Below are 13366 nucleotides of genomic sequence, written 5' to 3'. Positions count from 1 at the left end.
AAAATGCCCAGGCTATGCAAGGCTTAGCTCCCATGCGACCTGAAGAGCCACCACGACTTGTGGTGAGAGGCAGAGTTGTGTTTGAGGATGCAGTTGTTGACGTGCTTCCAGTACTACGTCTCTGTCCAGGAAGGCGCAACCTGACCTCGTCGTCACTAGCATCTTCCTCCACCTCCTCTGCTGACCTCATCTCTTGGCTGACTGTGGGTTGACAGTAAGTGGGATCTCCAACCTCATCATCATCACCCTGTGTGTTATCACACCCGTCGTCCTCAGAGCCAACCTGTTCCTGCCCTGACAAAAAACTAAAGTTGTCGCTCCAATCAGGTATTTGAGTCTTATCATCGTCTTCCTCATTGTCTCCACCAACAGGAGTTACAGTTTGGGAATGAGGGTCTACATTATGGTCAGAACCTTCTGCGTCTGGTCCTGGATCCGACTCATAAAGATTCTGGGCATCAGTGCAGATCATTTCCTCGTCTGGATTCACAGAAGCGCTGGAGTCGACTTCTGATTCCCAGGCTATAGTATGAGTAAACAGCTCTGCAGACTCAACCATCTGTTCTACCTCATACTCAGACGGGCAGCTGGTGATTTGGGAGCTGTGAGGAAGCAAGTGCGATTTGGGTGACACCTTTGAGGACTGGAGTATTTGTGATGCTGAAGTTGATGTGGAGGAGAGCCCACTTAAAGGAGCACTTGATATCCGTTGAAGCACCTGCTGTTTTTGTGTCTCATCTGGAATTTGTAGCGATTGGCGTGGCCGTAAGAAAGGGATCTTATCACATTGTCCGCTAAAAGAAGTAGACATTTTAGTTTGGCTGGAAGATGGTCTTTCTTCTGCAGATGTTACTGTTGCTTTAACACCTACCCCACGGACACAACCTTTTTTCCCCTTCCCAACACGCCTATTCCCCTTTCCACCAGCAGCAGTCCTTTTTCCACTCATTTTGGTGGTTAACTAATTCACAACTCTGGAGTTGTTTGCACAAAAAAACAATGGATGGTAACCGAGCAGAGCTGAGTGGCCAAACTGTGGTATTAGTCCAAAACTATTGGCTGGGTTAGATGCAGAAAAAAATTATATTCAATTTGCAACCTGATGGAGGTCAGTATAGATGGACTAATACAACAAGTCCCACACACAGCTAGAAGCCCAATATTTTTTCAGAGCTAGATGCAGAAAAAAATTATATTCAGTTTGCAACCTGATGGAGGTCAGTATAGATGGACTAATACAACAAGTCCCACACACAGCTAGAAGCCCAATATTTTTTCAGAGGTAGATGCAGAAAAAAATATATTCAGTTTGCAACCTGATGGAGGTCAGTATAGGTGGACTAATAGAACAAGTCCCAAACACTGCTAGAAGGCCAAATATTTTTTCAGAGCTAGATGCAAAAAAAATTATATTCAGTTTGCAACCTGATGGAGGTCAGTATAGATGGATTAATAGAACAAGACCCACACACAGCTAGAAGCCCAATATTTTTTCAGAGCTAGATGCATAAAAAAATTATATTCAGTTTGCAACCTGATGGTGGTCAGTATAGATGGATTAATAGAACAAGACCCACACACAGCTAGAAGCCCAATATTTTTTCAGAAGTAGATGCAGAAAAAAATTATATTCAGTTTGCAACCTGATGGAGGTCAGTATAGATGGACTAATACAACAAGTCCCACACACAGCTAGAAGCCCAATATTTTTTCAGAGGTAGATGCAGAAAAAAATATATCCAGTTTGCAACCTGATGGAGGTCAGTATAGGTGGACTAATAGAACAAGTCCCACACACTGCTAGAAGGCCCAATATTTTTTCAGAGCTAGATGCAGAAAAAAATATATTCAGTTTGCAACCTGATGGAGTTCAGTATAGGTGGACTAATAGAACAAGTCCCACACACTGCTAGAAGGCCCAATATTTTTTCAGAGCTAGATGCAGAAAAAAATTATATTCAGTTTGCAACCTGATGGAGGTCAGTATAGATGGATTAATAGAACAAGACCCACACACAGCTAGAAGCCCAATATTTTTTCAGAGCTAGATGCAGAAAAAAATTATATTCAGTTTGCAACCTGATGGAGGTCAGTATAGATGGATTAATAGAACAAGACCCACACACAGCTAGAAGCCCAATATTTTTTCAGAGCTAGATGCAGAAAAAAATTATATTCAGTTTGCAACCTGATGGAGGTCAGTATAGATGGATTAATAGAACAAGACCCACACACAGCTAGAAGCCCAATATTTTTTCAGAGCTAGATGCAGAAAAAAATTATATTCAGTTTGCATCCTGATGGAGGTCAGTATAGATGGATTAATAGAACAAGACCCACACACAGCTAGAAGCCCAATATTTTTTCAGAGCTAGATGCAGAAAAAAATTATATTCAGTTTGCAACCTGATGGAGGTCAGTATAGATTGACTAATACAACAAGTCCCACACACAGCTAGAAGCCCAATATTTTTTCAGAGGTAGATGCAGAAAAAATATATTCAGTTTGCAACCTGATGGAGGTCAGTATAAGTGGACTAATAGAACAAGTCCCACACACTGCTAGAAGGCCAAATATTTTTTCAGAGCTAGATGCAGAAAAAAATAATATTCAGTTTGCAACCTGATGGAGGTCAGTATAGATGGATTAATAGAACAAGACCCACACACAGCTAGAAGCCCAATATTTTTTCAGAGCTAGATGCAGAAAAAAATTATATTCAGTTTGCAACCTGATGGAGGTCAGTATAGATGGATTAATAGAACAAGACCCACACACAGCTAGAAGCCCAATATTTTTTCAGAGCAGGATGCAGAAAAAAATTAGATTCAGTTTGCAACCTGATGGAGGTCAGTATAGATGGACTAACAGAATGATGCTATGCCCAAAAGATTTTACTTCACTAGGTGCAGTAAAAAAATTGATATTCTATACACAGGTGGTATATCTTGCAACACAGATAGGCTACTCCACTGACTAACACACTCTGCAATAGGCCAAAAAGGATTAGCTTTGCTAGATTCAGCCAAATGCTGTGAAATATACTTGCACCGCACTGGCACAGACCTGCCTGGCAAAAACTGATAGGAACTGATGTAACCTAGTCCTGAAAAGGACTCCAATTACAATTAGTCTTTACTCCCACAACCTATCTATTTAAGAGCACAGACCTGCCTGATAAAAGTCGAAGGAAATGCTGTAACCTAGTCCTTAAAAGGACTGCAATCACAACTATTCCCTACTCCCAAGCTATCTGTATATTTGTGCGAAAATTGTCTTGAAATTAACAAGGTATAGCGCACACAGCAACAGCGGTGCCGTCTAACACGCAGCTGCAGCAGTGAGAAAATGGTGGCGACGGGGAAAATGGCTTGGTCTTATAGGGCAAGGACATGTGACAGACACTGCCAATGACACATGCCCTTGCTTGTGTGAAAAAAAGCACTTCGCTCCGTGTGTGCGCTGCTGATAGGCTGACAGATTGCACCTCCCCACTGTAAATGCGGGAAAGAGAAAAAAAAATGGAGATCTTCATTGTTCCTGCAGAGATCCATCCCGTGCCCCTCCCCCCACCCCGCTGTACACTCAAACTGCGTATTAACATTAATTTTCATCATTACTGAGAAAAAATCCAGTTCTAATTTTGGTGCACGAACAGTTATCGAACATAACCTCGAACAGCCGAATTTTTCTCAAATTGTTCGTGTTCGTCGAACGGCTCGAACACCGCCCAAAACAGCTCGAATTTGAGATTGGCGAACAGTTCGAGTAGAACAACGCTCATCTCTACTTCTGATCACCGTGGGCCTCCAGCATTGTTGCTTCTTTACTTTTAATACTAGGCTCCTTTTCACCAGGACCAGCGTCTCCCGCATGGCTGGAGGCAACCACCGGTAACCCCAAGCAGAAGACCTTTGCAGGCAACATGACCCTCCCCCCTGAAGAGCAGCTCAAAGTCACTGGCAACCATCTCACCCTATTCCTTCATTCACCCCTGGACGTCTCGCTCCGCCCCAAAGTTACGGGTCCAGCTTGCTCTTTCTGTCACATTACCGCGATGAAGGGTTTAGCCTGCAGGAGATCCTGGGCCGAGACATTTTTGAAGACACCTGATGCGGCGGGGGAATCACTGCTAAACAAACCACACCTGTAGGGATGGCACAGCCTTTGCATGGACCCTTCGGAGCCCGCCCCGTCTCGGCCAGATTGCTCGCCACCAAGCGATCCTGAGAAAGGCTGGCCGGGCGATGGATCGAGCAGCGTCTACTGGCCATACCACCTTGGATGCGCCTGATCTCGTTTGATCTCGGAAGCAAAGCAGAGCTGGGCTCGGACAGTACTTGGATGTGATACCTCCTGGGAACACTGGGTGCTGTAGACCATTTTGATGACGTTTTGCCCTACTGCCCAGCTCGGCTAGCATGGAACGGCGCCTTGCCGGACACCGACCTTAAGTAACTTAGATGATGGAAGCCCCAAGGCCTCTGAGTCAGTTGGCAGCTAAGCAAGCTACCCCGCCGCCTTCACGCAGGCCTGACACCGAGCTCCTTGCCACGGCTAGGAGTGCTTATTGACTCCGCAGCTCGCCGTGTGGAAATGATGGCGTTAAAAGCACCCGGGGCCGTGAAGGGGCCAGGCTTTCAGCAGGTGCCCAGGGAAGGTTTTGGATGCCGGCCGCCTAGCGAGGGCCAGCAGAAGTAACATGTTTCTCTGCAAAGAAGCTTGTGTAAAAAAGCCAGACGGCTGACAAAGAGCTAACCTCAGTGCAAGGAAGGTGCGGAAGGAATTGGGGAGGGGGGGGTGATTCCTGCTAGGGCCCTGAAATCATAAAACAGGCAGGAGAGTCTGACGCATGGTGACGGAGAGGTTGTAGGGGCAGATAGGGGGTGTTGTCACGTGCGAGCACGTGTGCATGCTGGCTTGTGTGTGAGAGTGCGCTTCCTTGGTGTGGCGTGCTGCAGACAGTCAAAGGGATTGTTCCCTTTCATTAAAAGTTAATCCCCGGCTGCAGCCTATTAGAATGCAACTAACCGCGCTCTACTCACCCTACCCAGGTCTACCGGTGAGTCTCGCCTCTGCTCCCGGCCTGTGGAATTGGCCGTGAAGCTGACGTTCCGTCGAAAGCGCTGCAGTGATCAGTGAGCTCAGCGGCTCTGAGTGGGGCGTTGAGTCTACAAGACCTTTTAAGGAAGCCAGCAAAAAAATTGAAGAAAAGGGAAAGCACAAAAGGACCTGGTCTTGCTGAGCACTGGAAAGGGCAGCCGGCAGCCAGACATCAAAGTAGAAAAGCAGCAAGTGAGAGGCTTGTCTCTGCCTACGGCCATAACACCCTGAACACGCTCGATCTGGTCTGATGTTGGAAGCTAAGCAGGGTTGGGCCTGGTTAGTACTTGGATGGAAGACCACCTGGGAATACCAGGTGCTATAGGTTTTTGCTTTTTCCTTCCTTCCACCAGCAGGGGGCACTCTCTTCAATGCCTTTTTTCCATTCCCTTTCACAAGTGCACACATTCTTTCTCTTTTCTTTTTTCATTTGCTTTCTCTCTTGCGATATTTCATCTCTGCAAAATACCAACATCCTTCTGATCACCGTGGGCCTCCAGCATTGTTGCTTCTTTACTTTTAATACTAGGCTCCTTTTCACCAGGACCAGCGTCTCCTGCGTGGCTGGAGGCAACCACCGGTAACCCCAAGCAGAAGACCTTTACAGGCAACACGACCCTCCACCCTGAAGAGCAGCTCAAAGTCACTGGCAACCATCTCACCCTCTTCCTTCATTCACCCCTGGACGTCTCGCTCCGCCCCCAAGTTACGGGTCCAGCTTGCTCTTTCTGTCACATTACCGCGATGAAGGGTTTAGCCTGCAGGAGACCCTGCGCCGAGCCATTTTTGAAGACACCTGATGCGGCGGGTGAATCACTGCTAAACAAACCAAACCTGTAGGGACGGCACAGCCTTTGCATGGACCCTTCGGAGCCCGCCCCGTCACGGCCAGATTGCTCGCCACCAAGCGATCCTGAGAAAGGCTGGCCGGGCGATGGATCGAGCAGCGTCTACTGGCCATTCCACCTTGGATATGCCCGATCTCGTCTGATCTCGGAAGCAAAGCAGGGCTGGGTTCAGACAGTTCTTGGATGGGAGACCTCCTGGGTACACCGGGTGCTGTAGACCATATTGATGACGTTTTGCCCTACTGCCCAGCTCGGCTAGCATGTAACGGCACCTTGCCAGACACCGACCTTAAGTAACTTAGATGATGGAAGCCCCAAGGCCTCTGAGCTAGTTGGCAGCTAAGTACGCTACCCCGCCGCCTTCACGCAGGCCTGACACCGAGCTCCTTGCCACGGCTAGGAGTGCTTATTGACTCCGCAGCTCGCCGTGTGGAAATGATGGCGTTAAAAGCACCCGGGGCCGTGAAGGGGCCAGGCTTTCAGCAGGTGCCCAGGGAAGGTTTTGGATGCCGGCCGCCTAGCGAGGGCCAGCAGAAGTAACATGTTTCTCTGCAAAGAAGCTTGTGTAAACAAGCCAGACGGCTGACAAAGAGCTAACCTCAGTGCAAGGAAGGTTATCCTTATCCTCTCTTGCTGACAACTTTATCTTCCAAAAGGTAGGGGAGAAAACAAGGGGATCTGCTACTTTGGATCTAATCCTTATAAACAGGGAGGAAATGGTTGAGGAGGTAAAGGTGGCTGGGACCCTAGGAGGCAGCGATCATGCTATTATAGAATTTTGGATAACTAGAGGAGGAAGACATGTGAAGACTCAAACTTCAAGGTTAGATTTTAGAAAGGCAGATTTTAAGAGACTCAGAAAGAGAATAGGAAGGATCCAATGGCTGGATGTCCTTAAGGACAAAAATGTCCAGGAAGGATGGGAAATTTTTAAAAATGAGATTCTCAAAGCACAATCGTTAACAATCCCGAAAAGTAGGAAGAATGGGAAGCATTTAAGGAAACCAGGATGGATGAACACAGAACTTAAACACATGCTAAAAAGAAAGAAAGAAATGTTTATTAAATGGAAAGAGGGAGGCATATCTAAAGAAGATTATAATGCAGTCTGCAGATCCTGTAGGGCACGTATCAGGTTAGCTAAAGCTGACAATGAATTAAGGCTTGCAAGAGATGTCAAAAGCAATAAAAAAGTATTTTGGGGGTATGTCAAAAGTAAAAGAAAAGTCAAAGATGCTATAGGATTTTTACAGGATGAAAATGGAGAAATGGGAAGAGAGGATGTTGAGAAGGCTGAACTTTTTCATTCCTATTTTGCATCTGTTTGAAAGAAAATGTAACATCAACTGATCTTCACTGTCCTTTTAAAGGAATAGAGGAATCCAAGTTATCTGTAAACAGAAAGATTGAGAGGGAATATTTAGCTAACATAAATGAGTTCAAGTCTCCAGGTCCAGATGAATTACACCCCAGACTACTGAAGGAGATCGTAGAAGAAATTTTAGAACCACTCTCCATAATCTTTGAAAATTCTTGGAGAACAGGAGAAGTCCCAGAAGACTGGAGAAGAGCAAATGTTGTTCCTATCTTCAAAAAGGGGAAGAAGGTGGACCCAGGGAACTATAGGCCGGTGAGTCTGACTTCTATACCAGGAAAGATCTTTGAACAAATTATTAAACAACATGTATGTAAGTACATGGATAAGAATGAAGTGATTAACCAGAGTCAACATGGGTTTGTAACTAACAAGTCATGTCAGACTAACTTAATTTCCTTCTATGACAGAATCACTGACTGGGTGGATCAGGGAAATGCTGTAGATATAGTATATCTTGACTTCAGCAAAGCATTTGACAAAGTATCTCACACCATCCTTATTGAAAAAATGACCAAGTATGCAATGGACCAGGCAACTGTTAGGTGGATTCATAACTGGCTTAGTGATCGGACTCAAAGGGTGGTTGTAAATGGCTTCACATCCAGCTGGATGAATGTCTCAAGTGGGGTACCACAGGGCTCCGTCCTGGGACCTGTATTGTTCAACATCTTTATCAATGATTTAGATGAAGGAATTGAGGGTAAACTGATTAAATTTGCTGATGACACAAAGCTAGGAGGGATAGCTAATACTAGAGAAGAGAGAGAGAGGATTCAAAAAGACCTAAATAAACTGGAGCAGTGGGCAGCAACCAACAGAATGTTTTTTAACAGGGAAAAATGCAAAGTACTACATCTGGGCAATAAAAATGAAAAAAGCATATACAGAATGGGAGGAATAGAGCTAAGCAACAGTACATGTGAAAAAGACTTAGGTATACTAATAGATCATAGACTGAACATGAGTCAACAGTGTGAGGCAGCAGGAAAAAAGGCAAATACAATTCTGGGATGTATTAACAGAAGCATACAGTCTAGATCACGTGAAGTCATTATCGTTCTTTTCTCCTCTTTGGTCAGACCTCATCTGGAATACTGTGTACAGTTTTGGGCACCACATTTTAAAAAAGACATAGACAAACTGGAGCAAGTTCAGAGAAGAGCGACCAGAATGGTGACTGGTCTGCAAACCATGTCCTATGAGGAACGGTTGCAGGATTTGGGAATGTTTAGCTTGCAAAAAAGAAGACTGAGAGGAAACTTAATAGCTGTCTACAAATATGTCAAGGGTTGTCACATTGTAGAAGGATGATCTTTATTCTCATTTGCACAAGGAAAGACTAGAAGCAATGGGATGAAACTAAATGGAAGGAGACACAGATTAGATATTAGAAAAACTTTTCACAGTTAGGGTGATTAATGAGTGGAACAGGCTGCCACGAGAGGTGGTGAGTTCCCCTTCAATGGACGTCTTCAAACAGAGGCTGGACAGACATCTGTCTGAGATGATCTAGTGCAGGGTTCCCCAACTCCAGTCCTCAAGGCCCACCAACAGGTCATGTTTTCAGGATTTCCTTAGTATTGTACAGGTGATGGAATTATTGCCTGTGCAGGTGATGCAATTATCACCTGTGTAATACTAAGGAAATCCTGAAAACATGACCTGTTGGTGGGCCTTGAGGACCCGAGTTGGGGAACCCTGATCTAGTGAATCCTGCTTTGAGCAGGGGTTTGGACCAGATGACCCAGGAGGTCCCTTCCAACTCTACCATTCTATGATTCTATGATTCTATGATTCTATGAAGGCAAGGAAGGAATTGGGGAGGGGTGGGGGTGATTCCTGCTAGGGCCCTGAAATCATAAAACAGGCAGGAGAGTCTGACGCATGGTGACGGAGAGGTTGTAGGGGCAGATAGGGGGTGTTGTCACGTGCGAGCACGTGTGCATGCTGGCTTGTGTGTGAGAGTGCGCTTCCTAGGTGTGGCGCGCTGCAGACAGTCAAAGGGATTGTTCCCTTTCATTAAAAGTTAATCCCCGGCTTCAGGCGATTAAAAAGCAACTTACCGCGCTCTACTCACAGTACCCGGGTCTACCGGTGAGTCTCGCCTCTGCTTCCGGCCTGTGGCATTGGCCGTGAAGCTGACGTTCCGTCGACAGCGCTGCAGCCGATCAGTGAGCTCAGCGGCTCTGAGTGGGGCGCTGTGTCTACAAGACCTTTTAAGGAAGCCAGCAAAAAAATTGAAGAGAAGGGAAAGCACAAAAGAACCTGGTCTTGCTGAACACTGGAAAGGGCATCCGGCAGCCAGACTTCAAAGTAGAAAAGCAGCAAGTGAGAGGCTTGTCTCTGCCTACGGCCGCACCACCCTGAACACGCCTGATCTCATCTGATCTTGGAAGCTAAGCAGGGTTGGGCCTGGTTAGTACTTGGATGGGGGACTGCCTGGGAATACCAGGTGCTGTAGGCTTTTGCTTTTTCCTTCCTTCCACCAGCAGGGGGCACTCTCTTCTATGTCTTTTTTCCATTCCCTTTCACAAGTGCACACATTCATTCTCTTTTCTTTTTTTCATTTGCTTTCTCTCTTGCGCTATTTCATCTCTGCAAAATACCAGCATCCTTCTGATCACCGTGGGCCTCCAGCATTGTTGCTTTTTTACTTTTAATACTAGGCTCCTTTTCACCAGGACCAGCGTCTCCCGCGTGGCTGGAGGCAACCACCGGTAACCCCAAGCAGAAGACCTTTGCAGGCAACACGACCCTCCCCCCTGAAGAGCAGCTCAAAGTCACTGGCAACCATCTCACCCTCTTCCTTCATTCACCCCTGGACGTCTCGCTCCGCCCCCAAGTTATGGGTCCAGCTTGCTCTTTCTGTCACATTACCGTGATGAAGGGTTTAGCCTGCAGGAGACCCTGTGCCGAGCCATTTTTGAAGACACCTGATCCGGCGGGTGAATCACTGCTAAACAAACCACACCTGTAGGGACGGCACAGCCTTTGCATGGACCCTTCGGAGCCCGCCCTGTCACGGCCAGATTGCTCGCCACCAAGCGATCCTGAGAAAGGCTGGCCGGGCGATGGATCGAGCAGCGTCTACTGGCCATACCACCTTGGATACGCCCGATCTCATCTGATCTCGGAAGCAAAGCAGGGCTGGGCTCGGACAGTACTTGGATGGGAGTCCTCCTGGGAACACCGGGTGCTGTAGACCATTTTGATGACGTTTTTACCTACTGCCCAGCTCGGCTAGCATGGATCGGCGCCTTGCCGGACACCGACCTTAAGTAACTTAGATGATGGAAGCCCCAAGGCCTCTGAGCCAGTTGGCAGTTAAGTACGCTACCCCGCTGCCTTCAAACAGGCCTGACACCGAGCTCCTTGCCACGGCTAGGAGTGCTTATTGACTCCGCAGCTCGCCGTGTGGAAATGATGGCGTTAAAAGCACCCGGGGCTGTGAAGGGGCCAGGCTTTCAGCAGGTGCCCAGGGAAGTTTTTGGATGCCGGCCGCCTAGCGAGGGCCAGCAGAAGTAACATGTTTCTCTGCAAAGAAGCTTGTGTAACCAAGCCAGATGGCTGACAAAGAGCTAACCTCAGTGCAAGGAAGGCAAGGAAGGTGCGGAAGGAATTGTGGAGGGGGGGGTGATTCCTGCTAGGGCCCTGAAATCATAAAACAGGCAGGAGAGTCTGACGCATGGTGACGGACAGGTTGTAGGGGCAGTTAGGGGGTGTTGTCACGTGCGAGCACGTGTGCATGCTGGCTTGTGTGTGAGAGAGCGCTTTCTAGGTGTGGCGCGCTGCAGACAGTCAAAGGGATTGTTCCCTTTCATTAAAAGTTAATCCCCGGCTGCAGGCTATTAGAAAGCAACTAACCGCGCTCTACTCACCCTACCCGGGTCTACCGGTGAGTCTCGCCTCTGCTCCCGGCCTGTGGCATTGGCCGTGAAGCTGACGTTCCGTCGACAGCGCTGCAGCCGATCAGTGAGCTCAGCGGCTCTGAGTGGGGCGTTGTGTCTACAAGATCTTTTAAGGAAGCCAGCAAAAAAATTGAAGAGAAGGGAAAGCACAAAAGGACCTGGTCTTGCTGAGCACTGGAAAGGGCAGCCGGCAGCCAGACGTCAAAGTAGAAAAGCAGCAAGTGAGAGGCTTGTCTCTGCATACGGCCACACCACCATGAACACGCCCGATCTCATCTGATTTTGGATGCTAAGCAGGGTCAGGCCTGGTTAGTACTTGGATGGGAGACTGTAAAATAATACTCTTCCTGTATTATTTTTATCTACTGAGGACTTCTCAAAGTATCAATATCACGATATTCTTATAAAAAAATGTATCTATTTATTCTTGGATTGTCCATTAAAAAGAATCAGATTGCAGCTGGTACATACAATAATTAGTTAGAAAGTAATTGTCCATTTTTCCATAATTAGCTTAATTGTTGAGATTCACCCATCTTTCCTTGGATCCTGGCTGGTAAATCATGTCTTTGTCCAGCATGTGTCCAGGCCTACATGTCATCTGCTTCTCAGCATGAAGATTCTGTGTCTTGTGGGGTAGGCAGAGCAAGAGAGCCCCCCCTTTCTGTACCATGGGCTTTTATAGCCGGTCGTATGGACACCTGTTCTACATATGGTAGTGAACCAAAAATACACACACAAATAGCGCATGTCAACTAGACACGATGGCTGAGGCATAGAACTCAGAAAAATGATTATCGATTAACATTCCAAATGAATTTCCATAATTAACCATTTAACATTTCCCCCTTTTTTAAGAATAAAAGGACTTTAACTGAAAATTATCAAAAGAAGATACATTCACAATCATTTTTTCTTTCCTTCTTCCTTGGCAATATCATTAAATTTCCATAATAATAATAATAGTAATAATAGTATCAATATCGGATTATTGCTATATAATGATGTGAATGTTATGGTAAGCCGTGACTAATATTCATTTAATATGTATAATTATACTTCCCTATATCTAAATTGAAGCAATCGCGGGTTCAATCGTCATCATCTGATGTCATCGGGTCGTCGTCTCGTCTTCTTCTTGGTTCTTTTATAACACAGTCTTTAGATGAAAACTCCTTTGAAATAAATTACAGCATGTAGATATTTTACAGTCCATAATTGTGTTCATTATTGTTCAGTCCATAAACTGTACTCTTTATTAGAAAGATCATGTGTGTCAGTTGATAAGAAAACAAAGTCCATGGATGATTTACTCATCTGTCACCTTCACTCTGACATTCACAGATCTGTTCAACTCAAACATTCCACATATGAAATTTTATATATATATATATATATATATATATATTTAACCCAAAATTGTTGTATCCCAATTTATTAATGCGCATTGCCATATCAATTGAATATCTTTATATTTCTTTGAATATTCCCCAAGTACATATTATATAATATGAGAGTAAGTCACTGGAATTTCAGACACTTGAAAAAACTCTTGTCTTAGATTCTTTTTTCACTGGCTGCCCGGTCTTAAGTTACATGAGTTGAAAATAGAATGAATGGGATCCTATACTATTAGCTCAAAGTTCAAAGGCCGCAGCTGTCACACGTCATGCTGTAAAGCTACTTTAATTTGCACGAACACTTCATGCACAGAAAATATTAGCAACACAAAAGAATTACTAAGTATTACATATATATTATAGTTCAACTAGATATATTGTTATTATTTTAAAATGTTATACACATAAAATCATGCAATTTTTTCACTTCCTGTGTGAATAAAGAAATAAATCCATTTTAGAGTTCTTTGATCAAATCCTGCTTTGGAATGAAAACTCTAAGGAAATATAAGAAAATAAAATTAAATATCAAATTCATACAGAAACAGAATTATTTAAATATCTTATACATATATTGGTTGGTTCTAATGTAATTCAAAATATTGCTACTTAAATTTATATATATGAAGTTCTAATTTATTAATTAATATATATAAATATATTTTATAAACGTATATATAAATACAATTATACGCAATCTCTACTTAGACAAGTGTATATATATATAT

General features: G+C 45.0%; 2 non-coding genes and 3 pseudogenes across 2 annotated transcripts; all 5 read left to right on the top strand.

Moving 5' to 3' along the window:
• Positions 1-4262: 4262 nt before the first annotated feature.
• Positions 4263-4382, top strand: LOC141269636 (5S ribosomal RNA; annotated as a pseudogene).
• A 931-nt stretch (positions 4383-5313) lies between these two features.
• On the top strand, positions 5314-5432 carry LOC141268837 (5S ribosomal RNA; annotated as a pseudogene).
• A 620-nt stretch (positions 5433-6052) lies between these two features.
• On the top strand, positions 6053-6172 carry LOC141269975 (5S ribosomal RNA; annotated as a pseudogene).
• Positions 6173-9675: 3503 nt separating this feature from the next.
• Positions 9676-9794, top strand: LOC141266460 (5S ribosomal RNA). Its single transcript, XR_012320496.1, has one exon. It is a non-coding gene; the product is annotated as a 5S ribosomal RNA (ribosomal RNA).
• Positions 9795-10415: 621 nt separating this feature from the next.
• LOC141266933 (5S ribosomal RNA) lies at positions 10416-10535 on the top strand. The gene has a single exon (XR_012320952.1). It is a non-coding gene; the product is annotated as a 5S ribosomal RNA (ribosomal RNA).
• Positions 10536-13366: the final 2831 nt, after the last annotated feature.

Source organism: Phyllobates terribilis, unplaced genomic scaffold, assembly GCF_046119375.1.
Source record: "Phyllobates terribilis strain yellow unplaced genomic scaffold, ASM4611937v1 Scaffold_4__5_contigs__length_816908805, whole genome shotgun sequence".
Taxonomy (NCBI): domain Eukaryota; kingdom Metazoa; phylum Chordata; class Amphibia; order Anura; family Dendrobatidae; genus Phyllobates; species Phyllobates terribilis.
The sequence above is the reverse complement of the archived record's forward strand: the minus strand, read 5'-3'. Positions and strand labels throughout refer to the sequence as shown.